Here is a 12575-nt window from a genome sequence, read left to right on the forward strand (position 1 = left end):
TGCAGGTTGGGTGCGGGGAGGGGGGGGGGGGAGTTGCAGGGACGGGACGTGGGCCTAGATGCTCTTTCAGAGGGTCGGTGCAGAATCGATGGGCCGAATGGCTGCTCTCCCCTTTTGAGAGAGAGAGCTGACTGGTGGTGCTTTAACCCGAGGGTCACCACACCTCAGGCGAGGTTGAGAAGGCGGTGCGGGGGGGGGGGGGGGGGGGGGGGGGGGGTGAATCCATGAATAACAAACCTCGGCCGATACGGGAACTGAACTGAATGTTGGCCAGGTGAAGACGCGTGAGGGTATTGCAGAGTCAGACGGAACGGAGTATGATGCAGAATATCAGAGACTGAAGATTGTTCCAGGGTAATGCAGAAAATGGAGTGTGCTACAAAGCAGGTGGTTAATTGTGTGCCCTCTTCTAAGCCGCTCGGTATATCGAAGCTAAGAGCTGCACCTTTGTATCATTGGGGTCGCATGTTCCTGAGTGAAGTTGCTCCACTCAGTGTCGTACAGGACTGTAGTCAAGCATGTACCCTGACCCCCAAAATTATTGTTATCCAAACGCAGAATTCCAACGAGTCAGGCTCTTTTTAATTGATGGAACCATCAATTCACTAGACACGTGCTTTAAGATATGAACAGTGGTTTTAATCTACTTACTACAGAGCCAGCCTGTTACCCGTTGAACTCTCGATGATCTGCAGGCTGGCTCTGGACAAGGGTATTTATACAGCAGTCCAGGGGGAGGAGTCGTGGGCGGAGCCCAGGGTGGAGCCCTGTACAAACTCCTGAGCATTCCCAGAGCTACTCCCCCTAGTGGTCGGGCAACGCAACTGCGCTTACAATGGTATTGGTAAACACAGCGTGAATTACTAAGTTACATTCACCACATTAATAAACAGGCGCACTGAGTGATGTGTCACTCAAAGATGACTCGAATCAAGTACGTTCCCGATAACCGCACCAGGCCTGAAGTTCGGATCCAGTCGGAAAGCCTTTTTTCGGCACCGGCTCCAGTTGGAAGCCAGTTGCTGTGACAGACCCGCGGGACACAGGCTCTGCCAGGGGTCTGCGTCCGTTCTGTGGGCCGCGGAGCAGAATAACAGCGACGGCAGGGCAGAGAATTCTCTGAATTACTCCGGAGTCAGTCCAGCTATTGTTAGGATGATTATCCTGTTCCACATGCAGATCTAGTTTCAGCCACGCTAGGTTGTTTACACGCCGGCTTGAAACTCTCCTGCTGGGGCGGCATACAACGAACAAAGGACAGTACAGCACAGGAACAGGCCCTTCGGCCCTCCAAGCCTGCGCCGATCACGTGTCCTATCCCGTCTGTTCATGTGCCTATCCCGATAAGTCTTAAAGGTCGGCAATGTACCTGCCTCAATCATCTCACTGGGCCGTGCATTCCAGGCCATCTCTGTGTAAGAAACCTCCCCCGCACATCTCCACATCCCCCCTATGTGTGTGTATGTGTAACAGGTCCTCAGCGCTGTGAGGCAGCAGTGCCAACCACTGTGCTGCCCCTATGTGAGAGAGCGTGTGTGAGTGTGTATGTGAGAGTTTGTGTTTGAGGGTAAATATGTGTGTTTGAGTGTACATGTGTGTTTGAGGGTGAGCATGTGTGTGTGTTTGAGTGTGACTGTGTATATGAGAGTGCGAGCATGCATGTGTGTATGTATATGAGAGTGTGAGTATGCGTGTGTGAGTATGCATGTGTGTGAGTGTGTATGTGAGAGTGTGAATATGTGTGAGTGTGTATGTATGTGAGTGTGCATTTGAGTGTGAGTATGTGTGTATGTGCATGTGAGTGTGTTTGAGAGTAGTGTGTATGTGAGGGTGTGTGTTTGAGCGTGGGTATGCATGTGTGTGAGTGTGTGTTTGAGTGTGAGTATCCATGTGTGTGAGTGTGTATGTGAGAGTGTGTGTTTGAGTGTGAGTGTGTGTAGTCATTGTGTGTATTTGAGTGTGAATATGTGTGAGAGTGTGTGCGTGAGAGTGGGTGGCACAGTTGTGTGTGTGTGATTGAGTGTGCCAATGAGTATATATGTGTGTGTGTGTGGGTGAGTGTGTTTATGTGAGTGAGTGTGTGTGAGTATGCGTGAGTGTGAATATGTGTGTGACTGTATGTGTGTGTGATTGAGAGTGTGTGCATGTATAAATATGTGCATGTATGTGAGTGCATGCAAGTGCGTGTGTGAGTATGTGCATATGTGTGAGTATGTGAGTGTGCATGCGTGAGTGTGTGCGTGTGTATGTGCGAGTGTGTGTGTGAGTGTATGCCAATGTGTGTGTGAGTATGTGCATGCGAGTGTATGTGTATGTGAGCGTGCGTGAGTACGTGTGAGTGTGTGAGTGTGCGTGCATGCGAGTGTGTGTGTGTGTATGTGAGCGTGCGTGTGTGTGCATGCCGATGTGTGTGTGAGTATGTGAGTACGTGTGAGTGTGCGTGTGTGTGTGCGTGTATGCGTGTGTGAATATATGTGTGCTTGTGAGTGTGTGTGTGTGCATGCCGATGTGTCTGTGAGTATGTGAATGCGAGTGTGTGTGTGTGTGTGTGAGCACATGCCAATGTCATAGATTATTATAGAATGTACAGTGCAGAAGGAGGCCATTCAGCCCATCGAGTCTGGACCGGCCCTTGGAAAGAGCACCCTACCCAAGGTCAACACCTCCACCCTATCCCCATAACCCAGTAACCCCACCCAACACTAAGGGCAATTTTGGACACTAAGGGCCAATTTAGCACGGCCAATCCACCTAACCTGCACATCTTTGGACTGTGGGAGGAAACCGGAGCACCTGGAGGAAACCCACGCACACACTGGGAGGACGTGCAGACTCCGCACAGACAGTGACCCAAGCCGGGAATCGAACCTGGGACCCTGGAGCTGTGAAGCAATTGTGCTATCCACAATGCTACCGTGCTGCCCTTAAGAAGAAGTTAATCTACACTCCATTATTCTACCATAATCCATGTACCTATCCAATAGCCGCTTGAAGGTCCCTAACATTTCCGACTCAACTACTTCCACAGGCAGTGCATTCCATGCCCCCACTACTCTCTGGGTAAAGAACCTACCTCTGACATCCCCTCTATATCTTCCACCATTTACCTTAAATTTATGTCCCCTTGTAATGGTTTGTTCCACCTGGGGAAAAAGTCTCTAACTGTCTACTCTATCTATTCCCCTGATCATCTTATAAACCTCTATCAAGTCGCCCCTCATCCTTCTCCGTTCTAATGAGAAAAAGCCTAGCACCCTCAACCTTTCCTCGTAAGACCTACTCTCTATTCCAGGCAACATCCTGGTAAATCTCCTTCGCACCTTTTCCAAAGCTTCCACATCCTTCCTAAAATGAGGCGACCAGAACTGCACACAGTACTCCAAATGTGGCCTGACCAAGGTTTTGTACAGCTGCATCATCACCTCACGGCTCTTAAATTCAATCCCTCTGCTAATGAACGCTAGCACACCATAGGCCTTCTTCACAGCTCTATCCACTTGAGTGGCAACTTTCAAAGATCTATGAACATAGACCCCAAGATATCTCTGCTCCTCTACATTGCTAAGAAGGTGGAAGAGAGTATGTCCGGGGTGCGTGGGGTCCTTAATTACGCTGGCTGCCTTTCCGAAGCAGCGGGAATTATAGATAGAGTCGATGGATGGGAGGCTGGTTTGCGAGATGGACTGGGCTACATTCACGACCTTTTGTAACTTCCTACGGTCTTGGGCAGAGCAGGCTCCATACCAAGCTGTGATCCAACCAGAAAGAATGCTTCCTATGGTGCATCTGTCGAAGTGGTGAGAGTCGTAGGTGACATGCCAAATTTCCTTGGGGGCAGCACGGTAGCATAGTGGTTAGTACAATTGCTTCAGAGCTCCAGGGTCCCAGGTTCGATTCCCGGCTTGGGTCACTGTCTGCGCGGAGTCTGCACGTTCTCCCCGTGTCTGCGTGGGTTTCCTCCGGGTGCTCCGGTTTCCTCCCACAGTCCAAAGATGTGCAGGTTAGGGTGGATTGGCCGTGATAAATTGCCCTTAGTGTCCAAAATTGCCCTTAGTGTTTGATGGGGTTACTGGGGGGTTATTGTCTAATGGGGATAGGGTGGAGGTGTGGATGCTCTTGGGTAGGGTGCTCTTTCCAAGAGCCGGTGCAGACTCGATGGGCCGAATGGCCTCCTTCTGCACTATAAATTCTGTGAAATTCTGAGAAAGTAGAGTCGTTGGTGGGCCTTCGAACTGTAGTGTCGCATGGGGGGACCAGGACAGGTTGTTGGTGATCCAGACACCTAAAACCTTGAAGTTTTCGATCCTTTCCACTTTGTTCCCATTGATGTAGACAGGGGCATGTTCTCCACCACGCTTCCTGAAGTCATAGAATCATAGAATTTCCAGTGCAGAAGGAGGCCATTCGGCCCATCGAGTCTGCATCGGCTCCTGGAAAGAGCACCCTACCCAAGGTCAACACCTCCACCCTATCCCCATAACCCAGTAACCCCACCCAACACTAAGGGCAATTTTGGACACTGAGGACAATTTATCATGGCCAATCCACCTAACCTGCACATCTTTGGACTGTGGGAGGAAACCGGAGCACCCGGAGGAAACCCACGCACACACGGGGAGGATGTGCAGATTCCCAAGTCGATGACAATCTCCTTCGTTTTGTTGACACTGAGGGAGAGATTATTGTCGTCGCACCAGTTCACCAGATTCCCTATCTCATTCCTATTCTCTGTCTCATCATTGTTTGAAATCCGACCCACTTCTGCGGTGACCTCTGCAAATTTGAAAATCGAGTTGGAGGGGAATTTGGCCACACAGTCATAGGTGGACAAGGAGTATAGACGGGACTTTGTCTCCAAAAGGTCATGGTCATTCTCACTGATCATTAATTTCGGGTCAGCAGGCAAGTTTATGAGGATGAGGTCTGTGGCGCTAACAATTATACTCAAAGATGAGAGACAAGTACAATAGAGGCTTTATTGCTGTGCGATGCTATTCCTCCATCTGCAACTGTAGACTAGGGTCTGAGTGACTCACACGCATATTTATACACAAGCTTCCTGAGGGCGGAGCTAGCCGGCAGGGGCTTACTGTGTAGCCACCTAAGATGGACACTGGGCTAACAAAATGGAGAACTGCTAAGGCTGTAGGGAGAAAACAGTCTTAGCCAGGACAAGCAGTTTGCAAAGGCTAATTAGCATTCTGCACGTATCGAAACTAGTTTATGGCCAGGTGCAAGATCTCAACCAAAGGTGTAAATAGCAAAACACTTTGCATAGTAATGAGGCAATCCAGATCTGGGCCCACACAATAGCAACATTTGGGTTTGAATGGATACTTTGAGTGGACGCCCAGACGAAACGGCACCAGAAGTATCCATCACAAAAGACCCTAGAGACCGCCCCACCCATCGAGAAGAGACCCTCAGATTGGGGGATTTGTAAGATATCGATTGGGAAATGACCCAATCGATACATGGCAGGTAAAGGCCCGTCCCGAAGAGGCACGGACATTGGGGGACCTATAAAGGTAGACCCCGCACATGGTTCTGTCTGTTGTTGCTCCGGCCTGTTTTTGTGCTCCGGCTTGGACTGCTGTTTTGATCCGGCCCAGATCTGCTGTTGCATCCTGACTCCGACTCCAGCCTCCAGATCCTGTCTTTCATCACCGGCCGTTGAGCACCAGCCATCGTTCAGTAAGTCCCAAAACGACGCTCGCTACGTGAACCCGGCATTGCTTATACTCTATCCGACTATTAGTGAACAGAAGGTGCAGTCCAGAAAGGAACAGAGGCCTTGTCCCCTGACCTTGCTGGTTCCTACTTAGATAAGTATTTAGTCGTTTAATAGTAGAAATAAGTATTAGTCTTTAGCGTATGCATGCGTATTTATTATATTTGTATAATAAATATCAATCGTTTGAACTTACTAATCGGTGTATAGTTTTATTACTTTGAACCTGACCTTGATATACTTGTGAGGTGTCTAAATACGGCACCTGGCGACTCCGAGCTGAAATCACATACACAGAGCTGTAGTAGTGTTAAGCACACGGCCTTTAAACGGAGGCTGGTTAATACACTCCAATAAACGCGTAATACACTCAAGTAAAACGTGCAACAACTGGAGGAACCTGTATTACAGGTACAGGCATACATCCCCCTACTGCAAGTACGCATAACTACAGTGGTTATCACCACAAGGTCAAGTACGTTTTTCCCTCTTTCCCTCACCACCTGTCGAAGACCCAGTGTATGTCCTTTAGATCTCGGCCCTCTTGGTCAGTAGTGATGCTACCCAGTACATTTTGTACCTTCACCACCCAGAGTGCTTCTTCCAAGTGGTGTTCAACATGGGGGGGAGTACTGGTTCATCAACTGAGGGCGCGCGGTACACGGTAATCAACAGGAGGTTTCCTTGCCCATGTTTGACCTAATGCCATGAGGTTTGGAATCAATGTCGAAGACTCCCGACTCTGTACCACTGTGCCGCCTGCCACCTCTGCTGGATTTGTATCTCATTTGGTTTCTATTGTATCATATTATAAAGAGTACTCGCACCTTTTCCATAAAATGGGCATGCGCGCCGGCTCTGTGCATGCGCAGTGTGCAGAAAATGCCTCCACGCATGTGCATTGCGCAGAAACGCGCACCGCACACGCACTGACTCCACGCACGCGCAGAAAGCGCGCACCAAGCAAGCCCCGACGCTGTGCATGCAGAATGTCCGCGGACGACCGGACACCAGATCAACCAGCCGACTACCATCGACGCCTTAGGTACTCCTGACCAGAAAGACAAGGGTTGCAAATACATGGGGAACATCACCCCCTGACTTGGAAACACATTAGGGGGCAGCACGGTAGCATTGTGGATAGCACAATCGCTTCGCAGCTCCAGGGTCCCAGGTTCGATTCCGGCTTGGGTCACTGTCTGTGCGGAGTCTGCACATCCTCCCCGTGTGTGCGTGGGTTTCCTCCGGATGCTCCGGTTTCCTCCCACAGTCCAAAGATGTGCAGGTTAGGGTGGATTGGCCGTGATAAATTGCCCCTTAGTGTCCAAAATTGCCCTTAGTGTTGGGTGGGGTAACTAGGTTATGGGGATAGGGTGGAGGTGTTGACCTTGGGTAGGGTGCTCTTTCCAGGAGCCGGTGCAGACTCGATGGGCCGAATGGCCTCCTTCTGCACTATAAATTCTATGTATATGTAAACATCGCCCGTTCCTTCACTGTCGCTGGGTCAAAATCCAGGAACTCCCTCCCTAACAGCACTGCAGGTGTACCTACACCACACGGGCCTGCAGCGGTCAAAGGAAGTGGCTCCCACCATGTCCAGGGTAATGAGAGATGGGTAAAAAAACAACAGCAATACTCACATCCCATGAATGATTTAAAAAAACACGCTAATTAAAAATAACTAGTGAAGCAACGTGAACTATAAATAGATCTGAATTGCCATGTGATCAATGGGTCATAGTAAGTGTATAACATTTTGTCCAAATATTTAAAAAATATTTGTTGACTATCTTTATCTTTTGTGTGTCTGGCTCATTACAGCCCCCGGCTGCATTTCGCTTCATCATTTCCTAACACCCACAACGAATCATAAACAGCGGGTTCATTTCTGATCAAATTTAAGTGACTGCTTCATCTTTGATTTACAGTGAGGGGATAAAGCGGTTTTGCGAACTGTCCAGGCACAGGCCCACAGTCACAAGAATCCTGCAACAATATAATGTACCCCCCCCCCCCCCCCCCCCCCCCGGGGCTTGCTCACCGATCAAGGTGACCTCAGCCTGGACAGGACTTTGTAGGATGTGGGTCCATGATTTCCGCAGAGATCAGCAAAAAGGGGGACGGCCGATGTGCATTGGGGGGGTCTTCCTGCAAGGAAGGAAGGTCCACCCACAAAGGGGGCAGCACAGAGTCACGCTTGTGGGGTTGTGGTCAAGTGCTTGTTGCGATCCCAGTTGACGTCATAGCTGGAAGAGAAGATCCCAGGATGGAACCCTGGCTCAAAAAAACCATAACTTTTACTCTGTTTATATAAAACGTGGAGGTGGGCAGCACAGTAGCACAGTGGTTAGCACTGTTGCTTCACTGCTCCAGGGTCCCAGGTTTGAGTCCCGGCTTGGGGGTCACTGTCTGTTGCGGAGTCTGCACGTTCTCCCCGTGGGTTTCCTCTGGGCGCTCCGGTTTCCTCCCGCAAGTGCCGAAAGACGTGCTTGTTGGGTGAATTGGACATTCTGAATTCTCCCTCCGTGTACCCGAACAGGCGCCGGAATGTGGCGACTAGGGGCTTTTCACAGTATCTTCATTGCAGTGTTAATGTCAGCCTTCTTGTGACAATAAAGATTATTAACAGAGTCACAGGACCACTAATTAGTTTTAACAAGAAAAACAAATTAGAACATAGAACAGTGCAGCACAGAACAGGCCCTTCGGCCCTCAATGTTGTGCCGAGCCATGATCACCCTACTCAAACCCACGTATCCACCCTATACCCGTAACACAACAACCCCCCCCCCCCCCCTTAACCTTACTTTTTTTTATTAGGACACTACGGCCAATCCACCTAACCCGCACATCTTTGGACTGTGGGAGGAAACCGGAGCACCCGGAGGAAACCCACGCACACACGGGGAGGACGTGCAGACTCCACACAGACAGTGACCCAAGCCGGGAATCGAACCTGGGACCCTGGAGCTGTGAAGCATTTATGCTAACCACCATGCTACCGTGCTGCCCCTAATAATAAATTATTAACCATAAAAAAATTATCATACAATACTCCTTTACTCCCTCCTCCTTAGTTTAACAATTACACAGATTTTAAGATTAACATTGATTACAAAGCACATCTTAAGATACAATGATCTCATTCACACATAAAGTCCCTTTTAAGCACAGAAGATGACCATGGCAAGATACACTCCTCTCTGACCCATAGCGAATGTCTGTGGAGTTTTCCTCAAAATCCCCCCCCCCCCCGCCCCCCCCCCCCCCCCCAACCCGGATGATTCCGATGCCATGAGCTGCCTTGTCTCACTGAACAGCAGCTCCCTCATGAACGATTTCCAATTCCGTTGCAAAAGTCACACTTTCAGATCCTCTTTTAAATTATGCTTTCCCCTTCATCGAGGTTTCTCTTTCGGGTTTTGCAACTCCCCCCTCAGGTTTCCTCCGTCTAAAAGGCTTTCACACAAACTCCGAGGTCAAGCCTCCGATTTCCAAGATTATTTAAAATAATGTCTCCCAAACCGTAATAAGGGCCGGGATTCTCCCCTACCCGGCGAACGTGCGCCTGTCCGGGGAGGCCGGTACGGGGATTGAACCCGCGCAGCTGGCCTTGTTCTGCATTACAAGCCAGCTGTTTAGCCCACCCTGCTAAACCAGGCCCTACGTTCCAGGCTATCGATGTTTTAGACGAGACAGAACGGGTAGCAGAAAGGGTAGGGAAGTTGCACGATTGATTAGGGAACATGTCACAGCTGTGACGAGGGAGGTCACCTTGGAGAGATCCTGCAGTGAGGTATTATGGGTAGAGCTCACCGATAGGAAGGGTGCAATCATAACTGTACCATTGGCCTCCCAGCAGCCAGAGGGATACAGAGGAACAGATATGTGGTCAGATTCTGGAAAGATGTGAAAATAGCAGGGTCGTTGTGGTGGATGGTTTTTAATTTCCCCCGTATTGACTGGGACTCCCTTAGTGCCAGGGGTTCAGATGGAGAGCAATTTGTTAGGCGTGTCCAGGAGGGTTTTTTGAAACAGTATGTTGATAGTCCAACCAGGGAAGGGGGCCTTACTGGAGAATAAGCCCAGCAGGTGATCAAAGTTTCAGTTGGGTTTATTCTGTAACTTTATAGTGTGTTAATTTGCGTTGTTGTTAAAATGCTGGGTTGTTCATGGGGATGGGGCGAATGTATATGATTGTTAATATTATTGTTATTTTCGGTATTTTACTAAGGTGCGTTATTGTTGTATAAAATCAAGATTTCTCAATAAAAATTATTTTAAAAAAAAAGTTTCAGTTGGGGAACATTTTGGAAATAGTGATCATAATTCCATAAGTTTTCAAATACTCATGGATAAGGACGAGAGTGGTCCTCGAGTGAGGGTGCTAAATTGGGGGAAAGCCAACTACAACAGAATTCGGCAAGAGCTGGAGGATGGATTGGGAGCGGTTGTTTGAGGGTAAATCCATATTTGAGATGTGGGAGTCTTTTAAAGACCATCGAGTCATAGATGTTTACAGCATGGGAACAGGCCCTTCAGCCCAGCTGGTCCATGTTGCCCCATTTCTATCACTAAGCTAGTCCCACTTGCCCGTATTTGACCCATATCCCTCTATACCCACCCTGCCCAACTGCTTTTGAAAGGAAAAAATCATACCCGCCTCTACCATTGCCTCTGGCAGCTCATTCCAGACGCTCACCACCCTCTGTGTGTGAAGAAATTTCCCCTCTGGTCTCTTTTGTATCTCTCCCCTCTCACCTTAATCCTATGCCCTCTAGTTCTAGATTCCTCTACCTTTCGGAAAAGATGTTGACTATCTACCTTATTGATGCTCCTCATTATTTTATAGACCTCTATAAGATCACCCCTAAGCCTCCTACGCTCCAGGGAAAAAAGTCCCAGCCTATCCAGCCTCTCCTTATAACTCAGACCCATCAAGTACTGGGCGCATCCTCGTAAATCTCTTCTGCATTCTTTCTAGTTCAACAATATCCTTCCTATAATAGGGTGACCAGAACTGAACACAGTATTCCATGTGTGGTCTGACCAATGTCTTGTACAACTTCAACAAGACGTCCCAACTCCTGTATTCAATATTCTGACCAATAAAACCTCACCTTCTTCACCACCCTGTCCACCTGCGGCTCCACCTTCAAGGAGCTATGAACCTGTATATTAGATCTCTTTGTTCTGTAACTCTCCCCAACTCCCTAACCATTAACTGAGTAGGTACTGATTTGATCTTCCAAAATGCATCACCTCACATTTATCGAAACTGAACTCCATCTGCCATTCATTAGCCCACTGGCCCAATTGCTCAAGATCCTGTTGCAATCCTTGATAACCTTCTTCACTGTCCACCATACCACCAATCTTGGTGTCATCTGCAAACTTACTAACCATGCCTCTTACATTCTCATCCAAATCATTAATATATAACAAATAACAGTGGGCCCAGCACCGATCCCTGAGGCACACCACTGGTCACAGGCCTCCAGTTTGAAAAACAACCCTCCACAACCAACAGTTGATTAGAGCGCAGGCCAGGCATGTCCCTGCGGAAATAAGGACAGAAATGGTTGGATTAGGGAACCATGGATGACAGGGGAAACTAGTGAGACCAGTCAAAAAGAAAAAGGAAGCATACATAAGGTTTCGGCAACTAAAAACAGACAAAGCTTTTGAAGAATACAGAGAAAGTAGGGACAAAGTCAAACGGGAAGTTGGGAGGACGAAGAGGGGCCATGAAATGTCATTGGCCAGCAGGGTTGAGGAAATTCCCACGCCTTTTATGCATATATAAGGAGCAAGAGGAAGAGTAGGCCCACTTCAGGGCAAAGGAGGGAAGTTATGTGTGGAGTTAGAGGAAGTGGGTGAGATCCTTAATCAGTACTTTGCATCTGTATTCACCAAGGAGAGGGACATGACGGATGTTGAGGTTAGGGATGGCTGTGTGAATACTCTAGGACATGGCAGCATAATGAAGGAGGAAGTGTTGGATATCTTAAAAATGCATTAAGGTGGACAAGTCCCCTGGGCCGGATGGGATGTATCCCAGGTTACTGCAGGGAGCAAGAGAGGAAATAATTGGGGCCTTAACAGATATCTTTGACCACAGGAGAGATTCCATAGGACTGGAGAATAGCCAATGTTGTCCCTTTGTTCAAGAACAGAAGCAGGGGCAGCACGGTGGCGCAGTGGTTAGCACTGCTGCCTCACAGCGCTGAGGACCCGGGTTCGATCCCAGCCCTGATCACTGTGCGTGTGGAGTTTGCACATTCTCCCCGTGTCTGCGTGGGTCTCACCCCCACGATCCAAAAAGATGTGCAGGATCGGTGGATTGCCCCTTAATTGGGAAAAGAAATAATTGGGTACTTGAAATTTATTTTTAAAAAAGAAGGGAAACTGGGATTATCCAGGTAATTGTAGGCAGGTGAGCCTGACGTCAGTGGTGGAAAAGCTGTTGGAGAAGATACTGAGGGAACGGATTTAATTACATTTGGGAGCGAATGGCCTTGTTAGTGAGAGGCAACATGGTTTTGTGCGGGGAAGGGTCGTATCGTACCAACTTGAATACAGAATACAGGAGGGAGATAGAGAACCTAGTGGAGTGGTGTAGCGACAACAATCTCTCCCTCAATGCCGGCAAAACTAAAGACCTGGTCATTGACTTCAGGAAGCAAAGTACTGTACACACCCCAGTCATCATCAACAGGGCCGAGGTGGAGATGGTTAGCAGTTTCAAATTCCATGGGGTGCACATCTCCAAAAATCTGTCCTGGTCCACTCACGTCACCTCTACCACCAAGAAAGCACAACAGCGCCTATACTTCCTCAGGAA

The sequence above is a fragment of the Scyliorhinus canicula genome, chromosome 29 (genome assembly GCF_902713615.1).
Source record: "Scyliorhinus canicula chromosome 29, sScyCan1.1, whole genome shotgun sequence".
NCBI classification, from domain to species: Eukaryota; Metazoa; Chordata; class Chondrichthyes; order Carcharhiniformes; family Scyliorhinidae; genus Scyliorhinus; species Scyliorhinus canicula.